Source organism: Hermetia illucens, chromosome 4 (genome assembly GCF_905115235.1).
Source record: "Hermetia illucens chromosome 4, iHerIll2.2.curated.20191125, whole genome shotgun sequence".
Classification (NCBI taxonomy): domain Eukaryota; kingdom Metazoa; phylum Arthropoda; class Insecta; order Diptera; family Stratiomyidae; genus Hermetia; species Hermetia illucens.
The window spans coordinates 58,448,182-58,460,717 of record NC_051852.1 but is presented as its reverse complement, the minus strand read 5'-3'; the positions used below and the strand labels follow the sequence as shown (position 1 = coordinate 58,460,717).

At 39.3% G+C, this 12,536-nt stretch overlaps 1 protein-coding gene across 11 annotated transcripts in view; it reads right to left on the bottom strand.

Annotated features, from left to right (window-relative positions):
- Positions 1-12,536, bottom strand: part of LOC119654172 (innexin shaking-B) — a 473,792-nt gene that overhangs the window by 162,102 nt on the left and 299,154 nt on the right. For 2 of the 11 annotated variants that reach the window (XM_038059353.1, XM_038059357.1), the window contains exon 1: positions 2,905-3,911. The exons of 4 other annotated variants lie outside the window; for them this stretch is intronic. The gene's annotated coding sequence lies outside the window, so the exon portion shown is untranslated. Of the gene's footprint in view, positions 1-2,904; positions 3,912-3,949; positions 4,028-12,536 lie in introns of those variants that run through there. 5 more of the 11 variants (XM_038059356.1, XM_038059351.1, XM_038059352.1 and 2 more) reach the window with 5 other exon arrangements.

The following is a 12,536-nucleotide window of genomic DNA, read 5'->3' as shown; positions in this document are numbered from 1 at the left end:
CTGGTGTTCGGTCATAAATATGAGAAATTAAGAGAATTCTAAGTCTGCCATCTACCTACTTAACGGCTGACCAGGCCAATTGCGGAGCTCGAAGTCGTCTGTTTTTTGAATAAGTGGATGTTCGCCAGAAATGGAGGAATTTGTGGACGAAAAAACCTTGTGTTGAAGTATAACTTAGTGGCAACCTACAATCCTTATTATAAGTATACTCCACAGAGAATTTTGGAAAATGATCGGGTCAAACTACTGGGGGATCACAATATTGCCACCGACCACAGTGTTAATCATAACAGACCCGATCTAGGTGTGCTTCTGAAGGAATAACGAGCGTGCTTTATAATCGATGTAGCCGTACCGTTATACCGGAACACTGTTGAAAAACAGCACGAAAATACCCGGAACTACGGCCCCTTGGCAGACGATATGAAGCAGACTGCGAGACTACAAAATATAGAAGTAGTCCCAGTAATAATTTCAGCGACGGGATTAGTCCCGCAGAACTTACATAAAGCGCTGAAAACGCTCGCTCTTAGGGCTGGACTATATATGGAGATGCAAAAAGCGGTTATCCTTGCAACCTGAGCTATATTCCGAAGAGTCATATCCCTTAATCTGACCTCTGACCTCAGTCTTGATTCGCACTGTCTTCCATTTAAGGTCAATGTCTCTGTAGGTTAGAACCACGCTGTATTGCTTGAAGTGTTTGCGACAACCGCGATGTAGCAATACATTTTCGCATGGTCGCATACACTTTGCGTTAAAACGCATCATCGCTGTGATGCGGGCCTTTGGATATTGCCTTCAGCCCATCCTTAGGTTGGTCGCCCCTCGGTCGGGCGGGAAACGGGTCCGTGGGCTTTTTTAACTATATATATATATATTTGCAAAAGTCCATCATATATCATTGCCGATTCGGCGAAATAGCTTTCGACTCTTTTCAGGTCTTGCTAAGGTACATGACATAGCCAACAATGGAGTTGACACCCTTTCCTGAAGTTTGACCTTTACACTGCTGCTTCTGCCTTCAAATCACCAGATGTAGCGGTATTTAGGCCGTACACCGATGACGCTCTCCGGTCTAGATTTTGTTGGTAGAGAGTATTCAGTTGACAAAGGTTTCGAGTCTGAACAACAGTAGCGATCACTTTCTGTGTGCTACTCCCATATACCCATATACTATACCTTCACATTTGTGCAGAATTACCTCAAATTTCAAAGAAAATAGCAAAACCGGATTTAGAACTGTTAACGCGTTGGATTACATGAAGTTTGGTCCTCTGAGCAGAAATAACGCTACCATATGATAGACAAGTAGATCGACACTTTCGATGTCGATTTACCCATTAATTCAGAATGCAGATAGGAAGATTGTGATAATCGATCAGACTGAGTACTTTGGTATTGTTTGTGTATATCGTCAGAATGACTCTGCTTCCTTCTCCGAATGCGTAGGCGGAGGCAAAATTCCATGACTCAGTGAGATATCAAACAGATGTCATCATAATAATTGAGCTTCTTAGGGAAAGCTATCATAGTCTACTGAAGCCTCAGCATGGTGAACGATCGCAATTCACACTGCAGAAAGCCTTCTCGAATTTAATGAAGTGTAAGTACTTTAGGGTTTTAAAATATGCAAAAGGAGATTGTCACTGACAAGACATCACTATTAGAAGGAGAAAAATGACAAACCCATCCATGGACTCTGCGGAGTTTTCGAGAAAACAAAACTAAACTGGGAAGATAAAGATCTTCAAATATTAACTATTATGGTGGTATTTGAGGCCATATCAGTGATCGCTTGTGGAAAGTTCTACTTGGAAGCTGGATCAAGACCAATTTTCTTCTCTACTGTGAACTCTGCCTTTACAGTTCTTCAAAGTGCATGCCACCGGTTTCTTAGTTTTATTTTAAACAATATCAAATTATTATACATATTGGTCTGTTTTCACCTGGCGTTCAGAGAAAGAAAATGAAAAGGACTTTTACACAAAGGCTAGTACGTAGTACTTACATATTCATCATTATTGGATGCAAGAAAAATGCGTCATCAAATCTACTGGTTCATATCCTCCGTATTTTATAAAAGTTTTCGCTAATTACCACCTCAGAGATGCTTACATAAAGGCCTGAATTTATTTCACGTTCTAGACGTAAACTGTTCCACATCCTTCAGAAATTTCCTGATTTAAAAATATTTTTGATAAATTGCACCAGCCACCACAGAATACAGGGGTCCTGTTGCTGGGTGGGGGTCTTCCTTCTCAAGTTCTCTTATCGCCCGTGCATTTCGTCGGCCCGTGGAAGTTTACAAACAAATCCACTTAGCCCCGGACAACTCAGGAGTCCAGCCGGGAAGCAACTTGATTATTGAAAAACATTCAGCCGGTTGCCCGCCACGGTTCAAGCAGCAAAGAATTATTACAAGGAAACACATTAATCTGAGCAAGTAATTCTTGTACGAAAAGTAAACAAAATCAACAGAAATTGTGAGCGGATTAATATTTTTGCCGACTAGTTTCATATATCCATTCTGCCAGGTGTGGTGGAAGGTGAAATTGCTTTTCAGCGCCCCGAATAATTTCATCCGAATTGTATACAATTAAAAATTTTGATTCGTTGCTTAAATTGTGCTCTAGGCAGTTTACAATAGGCGACTATTAAAAATTTAGAGCGGATTTCAAATAAACAAAGCGATAAGAATGAGGTGCGAACAGAGGGTTGGTCCCGATGTTCTGTATACAAACAATAAAAGGGGTCGTAATTGCAGAATATCGAAAACAGATATCCATGATAAAACGCCAAATGGGACGCTCCAAACGAGCGCACGGGGGCCTATGCCTAGTAATTTGATTTTTTTCCACATAGTTTTACTGAAAACAGTTTTCCCAAAAGTATAACAATCACCTAAGGCAGCTTTCTTTTAATTTTAGCTAAAAAATCGTCGAAACAGCACACAATACATTGCGGACACACTAAACGGCTCAGTCCGAGGCGGCGCGAGCGTCTTCTTGTAATATTTTTAGACACGGATTTTCCACATGCGCTTCTCCATATTGTTTAAATTACACATATGCCTACAATAATCTGCTCCTTCGCTTCAATTGTGATACGTACGCTCCGCCAACATGCGGGAGTCATCGTGACACACATTTGAGGTGAAAAATCTGGGAATTTTCGGTGTTGTCGGATTGCACGTGACACGTCTATCGCCTGATCAAATAGTAAAGGAACAGATGGTTTGCAGAGACGGTCCAACTTGATCCCGAACTTTTTGGAAACGAGGCGGTTCGAATTTTCACAAACTATAAGAGTAAGCTGTGAAGGGACTGTTCCTAATACTGAAGTATTATAAGCTCCTGTCCAGGAGCAAGCATCATTTTTTAACTATCTTCCACTTGGAACTGAATGAAACCACTATTATTCACCAAAACCTTGCAACCGATGAGGCACACACCTTGAACACTTCACACAAAATCAGATTCAAAAACTCGATTGGGGATGCATGCACTATGTTTTTGAAGAAATTAGGGTTTTTCAACAGCACTTTGAGGCGAAGGAACTTTAATTTGGAATTCGCTGACTTTCACATAATAAATTTCAAATTATCATCCATCAAACTCAGAAGAGGCATGTTGTCCGGTAAGTAGTCAAAGAACTTGAGCCGCATCATTTGTTCTTGAGTCAGGAAGCAGGCTCGACAGCGGCAATTAGCATGTCCCGAAAGCATGTGAAGAAGCGTTTCGCAGCGCTGCCTTTCGCATGGATACCGTCTTCAAAGTCGCCGTAGCCGCCGAAACTGCTGCCGTGATCTTCGAGTACGCGCTTCCCGACGCCGAAATTAACACTATTTTCTCTGCAAACTAGACTGATCATCGCTGGGATGTGTGGCATCTGAATTTTCGCTTTATTTTGCCGAACTCAGCCGCGAGAGAAATTTTCCACAAATTACCCGAGCAAGTGGGAAAATACGTTGAGAAAATGTTCCAAGTTTCGGTTTCAGCTTGACCAGTAGCGCGTCTCTTCCCTAGTTCTCTTTTGTATCAAAGGACTATGCTAACTGAATCTGCTACGCGTTCTATACTAACGGAACATACGCTCTATGCACTCAATATGTCGCTCGCTTCACGTCTTTGGAATAAGAATAAGATGAGCAGCACGAGACTCTAGCGGCTGGTTACAGAGCTCCATTATAGGCTCCCAAAAATGCTCTAATCTTTTCCGAAAACAAAAAACATATGCAATATATGTGAACTTAGTGCAGACCACGTATATGATACGTGCAGGGAGCTAATGTCACCTGGGGTTAGCCATGTAGTATCGAAACTATGTGTGTTCCGATTCTCCGCTATCCATTCACTATGTTAATTTTGCCACCAGATTGCTACGCCACGGACATATATTATTATACACCATGAATGAAGGCAATCATTTCCGGCTAATAGTTTTTAGTGCAGGCAACTAATCAAAGCAAAATTTCGACTTCATTATTTAAAATTATTTCGATTTTACTATGTGATAATACCCACTTGTTCTGCCGTGACATGGTGCATTAAATTTAGATAAAATGCACAATTTTGGTCCCTCATAACTTTGACAAAAAAGTCGGAAATTAAAGGAAGCGGAGAAGTGAACGGAGGTACGCAAAATGATGAAAAAATGACACTGATTCGAATCGACCTCAATCATTATGAGAAAGCATAGGAACTGCCCGCAACAGTCGTTTGTGAGAAGGACAGCGAAGTGGCCATAATTTGCGCACCTTATCGTACCAACTACATGGCAGCCTGGAGAGTTTTTCGGATCCTCGCGAATACCGTACAAAGTTGGTTAGTATATACAGTCGGTTTACACATATTGTGAACCAGATCATTAGTTGGCCAGGGGAATTTTCATCTTTACTCACTGCGGTGATTATTTGCCTTGTCTCTAGAAAGGACAAGTTGCAGTAGCCGGCAGACACAATAGCAATTACTTCCTTACCAACCCTCTACAAATTCATAGCGTATATTATTAGGCAATAGCCAATGCGCAGCACGACCTAGCAACATTCTATCCGAGGAGCAGAAGAGCTGCAAGAGGCTGCAAAGAGCAACTTACCATTGACCCGGTAGTTGAAGGACAAACGATCAGAGGAAAAAGAAATTTCTTTACCAGTTATATCGACATCCCTCACACTTAGCTAATGGTCTATTATGTCTGCATCGCATTGATCCCAAACTAATAAATTTTTTGGCGACAGTCATGGTAGGTGGCATACCACGGTATCAGTGCGTTCCACCGGACTTACCAACGCCTCAAAGCTCATTCGTATACAGACTTTCTATGACACTGAAACTCCTTTCATGGAACTTGAATTATGCTAGAGGATTTGGTTTTGCAATCAAATATTACCTACGTCCTAATTACCAGGTGACACACTTGATGTACTCAGATAAAAAAAAGTTATATATAAGTTATGTCTGGTACTGATGAACAACCTAAAGTCTGTTGCGAATAGATAGATGATTTTCGTCTAAAAGGCCAGCCGAAACAACGGTGACTTGATACGCTAGATGGGGATTTAGAAGTCTCGCGACTGCATCCAGGTATCCATCAGGCATTCGATAAAATAAAATGACGAAACCGACCACAACGAGCCGACCCCGCTTGTAAACCGGACAAAGGCTGAAGGAAAAGAAGAAGAGGAACAATTTAACAATGTCGTATGCATTTTCAAACTCCCAACTGCGCCGTTCATATGATAATGACGTCATTCTTATGATGATGACGTCATGCACGTCTTAGAGTGCGATAAATTCAGGTGAAATGTACAATTTTGACCTTCCATAACTTTGTTAATAATAGTTTAATTTTTGTCAAATTGTTCCAAAATTATACATTATATTACGACTTGCAAACGAACTAAATTTTGTACTTCTAGGGTGAACTTAAGGGGGGTTTCCGGATAAATTTCTAAAATATGATAATATGCTATCATGAACTTTATTTGAGAAGGTATCGAAATGGGATGTATTTTGTTTAACCATTTTCGAGTAAATCGGGTGTGACAGTCAGACAGACAGACAAAGAATCCTCTCTAATAAGGTTTTGTTTCACACAAAATCTTCAAAACGGTTGGGGAGAAGTAGATTTTTCATGAATAAAATTTTAACATTTCACTGGAATGTCAATTATTTTCGTTAATTATGACATCACCATCTAATTTGCATGGCTTAAGATGCAGCAAATTCGCGGGAAACTGATAAGCTATGCTATAACTTTGACACTAATCGCCGATACAATAGTGTCTTCTATGTCGGTGGATTTTCAGTCAATTTCTAAAAGTATCTTTCATATAAGTCCACCACCCTCAATTTTTTCATATTTTTGGGTGGGATAGTTTCCGAAAATGGGTCCTATCTCACTTTAAGTGTACATATTTTGACTCCTTACTCGCGCATTTGTCAATTCACAATGAACTTATTAGTTTCTAATCGAGTCTTTTCATTTGATACCCCATAACATATATATATTCGGTTACAAAAAAGAACATCCTCCCATGGGATGCGTGCCATTTCATAGTTCCCATATCTCCACCAAATTTTGTTCGGATCGATTAAGCTGTTTTGGAGAAAAGTGCATGTGACAGACAGACAGTGAATCGATTTTAATAAGATTTTGTTTTCCATAAAACCTTTAAAAGGAAGTTGGTGAGAATTTAAGCGAGTAGCACATGGAGGGATACTTGCTGATGTTGACGCTAACCCATTAGCTCCCAGCGAATCAGAGTGTGGTGCGATCAGCTGATATAATAGTGAACTTCATCAGCCGATCATCAAATCGTACGACTTCTTTAATAACAACACGGAAGCTCTCAGAGATGTATTGAGTATGTGGGTAGAAGTTTATAGCCATTTTTACCGCCAAATGTATGGAAGTGTGAGTCCACAAAAGCGATCATCCAACCATTTAGAGCGTAATCTATTGCAAAATCTAAAATTGAGGTAAAGCATACGGAAGGTTCGGAGATGCAGTATCCACACCTGGTTTTATACTAAAATATGGACAGCAATCCATATATATAATAAATCAATATATATAATAATATAATATATAAACAATCCATATTGATGTGTCTTAGAGCACTTCATTCAAGACCGTAACGGTACACTACAGTATACTGTAGGAGGCAATGTGGTCAATATTGCGATCGCCCGAGATTATTACCCTAATTTGACTCAGGTACTCATTCACAGCTCGACTGTTATCCGACGTCAAATCACGATACAAATCCCACTACCACCAGTAAGATTTGAACCGCGACCTTTCGTACGACAGCCTTGTGCTCTAACTACTCAGCTATCCGGACACAAATCCATATATAGCTGGAGCTATTGCGGCAAGCGTGCGGAACCCAGAATTAATCCTACCAGTTGAAATCGAAATTGTATTTGAGCATTTGAGATTTCATTCCAACATAATAATAATCAAACCTTGTGATAATCCAGGAAAGCGAAAGGAAGGAAACTCTGTAACCTATTCAAAGGTTTATTCCCGTAAAATCTCGCAAATCTTTTTTCACCAAATATAATATATGTGGGATATCAAATGAAAGGTCTCGATAATTACTTCTTGAAGCAGATGTTAGTCTGTTTGCAAACGAGAGAAGTTCCAGGGTCCCAAAAGAGTTCCCCAAAATACTCCCTATTACGATATCTATACAAATAAACATTGCATTTAAAAAATTGACTACCCTTGAGTTATAGGGTTAAAAGTGAGCATCGTGCTGCAAAGTTTTGTGGAAATCCTACTATTATTAACAAAGTTATAGTAGGTTAAAGTTGCTTATTTCGCGTCTTTAAGAAATAAAATACCACCGTAACGAATTAAATATTGGGCTTATTCAACCTATATACACTACAAACTATATATAAATGAAACCGTCGTATGCCCAAATATTCTTACATACCTAACCCGACTTGTTTTCAGTTGTTTTATTTTTTTTTTTCTGTAAAAGATTTACTTACTTGAAAATCCGATTAATCTCACTCTGATTTCAGGGGAAAATTACTTGATTATCAGTAGCCAAAGTTAAAACAAATCGTCCTGCATACTTAATCGCAAAAGTCGACCAAATAAAAGTAATATCAAGAAATATTAGTAGTGCATGAATATCCTGTATAAAAAAAGGAATGAAATTTTGTAGCATTGAACTTATAATTAGGGCCTATAGTGACGTGCAACAATTAGTTAAATACTCCTCAGGCGTGGCTGATTTATTCGGCCAACCAGTAAAGTATTGATTAAACTTGTCAATCATTTCACTTCTATTTTTCTATCAAATTGAATCGATACCTTACCCCGTTTTCCTATCCACATCATCAACAAATGTCCACTAGAACTTCCAAACACTTTCTCCGATACATATATATCGAACGCAGGATGATATCCATCCCAACTACAAACCAAATTATAAAATTTCGATTAGAACAACATCATTTTTAGCAGAATACATGTTGACCAGACCATGATTTTCCCATTCAGCTTTTCATCGAATTATGGTGATACATTGTCCATTTGGGTCTGAGTCGTGCTTTCACTGTCGCGCAAAGTAGACCCTGAACCACGACGTCATGATTTATGCATTAACTTTGCAGTAAAATCCTACACTATAGGCTGCAATGTTTTACTATGAAGGCATCGAACGCGCCAGCACCAGGCAAACCCTCAGGGAGTCCTTGTCGGAAAGGTGGTTCCCTCTTCGCCCTGCATTCAAAGGACCATGTGCATGCGACGATTGTATGATACTTTACTACCAAGTGCAAATATACTCCCGAGACGAGAGCATGTTATTTATTCAAGTTTAAGGTTCCATTCCCAACACGCTGCTACAGTTTGGAACTATCGTATCAATGGACGGAAGTCTTCATGTCCCAATCCTTGTTCGACATAGAACCATACGATATGCTCTTAAGTGTCGCATGGTAAAAGCTATTTGAAGTCACACACGTGTTATGAAATATTGTTTATTTCAAGGTGCGGATTGGAGCAGTCATCAATGCAACTTTGATGGATTCTATTTAGATAGTTTATTCCGAAACAGATAAGGAATTTATAGCTCCAGTTTGGCTTACTCAATTCCACACACGCAACTGAAAACCAGCAAATAGAGATACATACTGAGCTGAGGAACAATTAGAATTAATTCCATTGGTGATATTCGCACCTGTAAACGTAATCATAAAGATACTCTGGTAAGGTCTTATCCCCAAAAGCTTATCACAAAACTTTCTATTATGAGTAAAGGGTTCCTGCAACAGAAGAAGAATGCATGGGCACACCAACAAGTGCTTCCTGATACGTATCACAACAAAGTGGCTAAAAGAGAAACTGTTACTCTATTAAGATAATGACACCTGACAAGACGCCACTTTGGGTCCAAGGTGTTAAGTGGAAAGTCACTCAGCCTATTTTACCGTAGAATGAATATTCGTACATATTAGATGTATGTTGACATGTTCAATTTACGTTGATGAGGTGAAGAGGTGAAAGTGTTGAGACGACTTTTGAACATTTTCAAGATTGCGACAATTGAGTGCTAAACAAGATGTGATTCAATTAGGGGAAGTTAGATGCCACTTAGGAAACTTCGTGTTTTACAAATAAATGAAAAATGAGAAACTAACCGCCCTTTCGAAGAAATGCAATCTTATTCCAAGAATGAAAACAAAATAACGAAATTTCAAAAATAGATGGTCTCAAGCTTATTTTTGCAACCACTTTGTTTGCCATAATATGGATAAATTTTGCTTGCAGGAGCTGAGTAAACCTGATTTTACTCGAATAAAGGAATTTTCCTTTATATCAGAAGTAAATCCTTCAAAAGTGCCTGGCCCTCGCGATAATCTGAACCAATTAAGTTTAACCCTCTAGCTAGTAACTTGTCCTAGATTGCCAATTATAATTTAATTATTTATTTAGGTAATCTGCGCGAAGGCATCTCTAAATATGGAACATATATACCAACACTTTTAAGTTAGAAGGTTAAAGGGTGGTATTTTGCATATTTGGCGCTGTAAAATACCTGGGCAATGCCGGTGATTTAATACTTAGAGTTCTGCGGATAACCCGTGGATAAAATAGCTGATAAAAGAGGATGAACGGCCAGTAGAACGGAGATATGTCAATTGGCCCTTAGTGGTGAAATTCATAAATAGACTGACAATCTGCTAATAATACAGTATTCCCCTGGAATCTGAAAACCAGCCTCGGATCGGAGCGGCGAACGGGTAAATTAGCCATGGAAAAAGGACTGAAAGTTCGGAATTCGGAAAGTGCACTCTGTGTTCAGAACTGGCACTCTTGAAACATTCATCGAACAGCACCATGCAAGAAATATCTTGGCAAACCAAGATAGGTGTTTGACTCCCGAAAGCTTACTAGTTCCGAAGATGGCAAAGTCTGGAACGCGAAAGCTATAGTTTGGGTGAAAGACATCAGACCAATTAATATAATATTAGGAGTGACCTACAAGAGCGGAGTGACCCATTAAAAGCAAGGAATATGGGGACGGAAACCAAGCTCTTAAGCATTTATCCAGGTCTGAGCGCAAAAAGACTAATACGAGTCTTCAAGAAAATGTTGGGCCCTATTAGGGTGAGCCGCCGATGGTTAATGAAAGTCCAAAGTGCATTGGACCAATTATACGATGAACTAGAGGCCACTAATCATATTCAGATTTGAAACATCCTGTAGGCAGGCAATGTAAAGCCTATGGATGATTTTCAAAAATGGTCAAGCATGGTGACGGCTCTTTGACAATGTGGGGATGCATAATGCCCAAAGTTGATGGCCCACTCTGTAGGGTTAATGACATAATGCGATTTTAAAAGAAGATTTGCCATGAATTGGCTACCGACAGTGATCGAAAACATACCGCAGGACTGGATCGCAACCCGAAAATTTCGCCTTTGCGGTCTGCTATATACTACGATTACTCTTTATAACTGATTTCATATTTTATTGATATTTTTTTATTATCTACATTTTCACACGAAATTTACTTGGAAACGGTTAACTCGAATGGATTGCCATTAGAGTTGATGTGAATCAATTCAACTACAGGAAGTAGCCTCTTTTCAAGGTTTTGTGTAAAACGATGCCTTATTAAAGTCGGTTTACTATCTATTTGTCCGGTTGTCTATCTGTCTGTCACACGATTTTTTCTCGGGAAACCTTATAACGATTGACACCAAGTTTGTTGCAAAGGTGGGAACTGTGAACGCTCACGTATACAGTGAGTTCCTTTTACGCCAAATTTAAGGGGGGTCTTCATACGTGCGAGAGGGAGGTGTAATTTTTTTTTCACCAAATATAGTCATGTGGGTTAGGGGTTAGGGTTAGGTCTCGGTTAGTACTTTCCGCAGCCACAGTCTTGCTTTTGGCATTTGTTGGAAAGGTGTCAGTGCGGGGGTCGAAATTGATCATTACTTTCACGGACCCATTCTCAGAAACTACTCAACGGAAAAATTTGAAAAAAATCAATAGGTGCCATTATATGCTGTCTAAGCTCCGAAATACCCTCTAAGTTAATAAAAACATATTACTATAATTTTTAGTAAATGGTTGCAAAACCCCCCTTAAGTTCATTCTAGAACAATACGACAATGTAGGCTATAATATAGATCATGATCCTGCTAGGATTGGTGAAAATCGCTCTATTATTAAGAAAGTTATAATTGGTCAAAATTGCCGTTTCTGTACAAATTCAAGACTTTGAATGTGAATATCACGCGAAAGTGAATATTCTCACATATTATATACATACATTACATACTAGGTAGCAATGAGACAAATGCACACTCAACTGGATTTATAAAAGAAATAAACAATATTTGAAGCGTCGAAATAAACATATTTGAAGCGTCCAGCTTCCGGTTTCCCGACTTGTTTTCTATGGAGTTTACCGGGGGAGGTCCGAATGTATGTAAAAGAGGGGGTTACATTTTTTTCCGAATATCCTTATGATGAAAGGGTTTAATTAGTACTTTCAAAAATGGTCTATTTTTAATGTCGGGCGAAATATAAAGAAGTAAGGACTCAAAATGATATTAACATAAAATGCCGAAGATGACTCAAACTTAGGTCAAGCGGGAGGTTTTGTCAACGTATTTTGAACAATTCTCAGTAAAAGAACCAGTAATCAGAGGAAGTGACAATACAGGTGGACGCCCAGCTTCGTTTGGTTTTCTTGGCCAAATTGCATCCTTCCTGATCACACCACTTCGTCAAGGGGCTCAAATTCAATTAATCTGGTACTTCAGGTTGGGGGTTCCCGGTATCAACCAAAAAACCAAACATTATGTGCAGAAGCAAGATGAACAGCCTCGGATAGGATTGCTACCACGGAAAACACTGCGTAAACGAATAAATGACTACGCTCTTAGATACTGGAATGTTAGATCACTAAACAAATCTCATGCTGTATACAGACCGATTTCAATAGGTCAGCCAGTGGAAGGTCAGGATTCTATCAGTCCATGAAACGAATTGGAGTG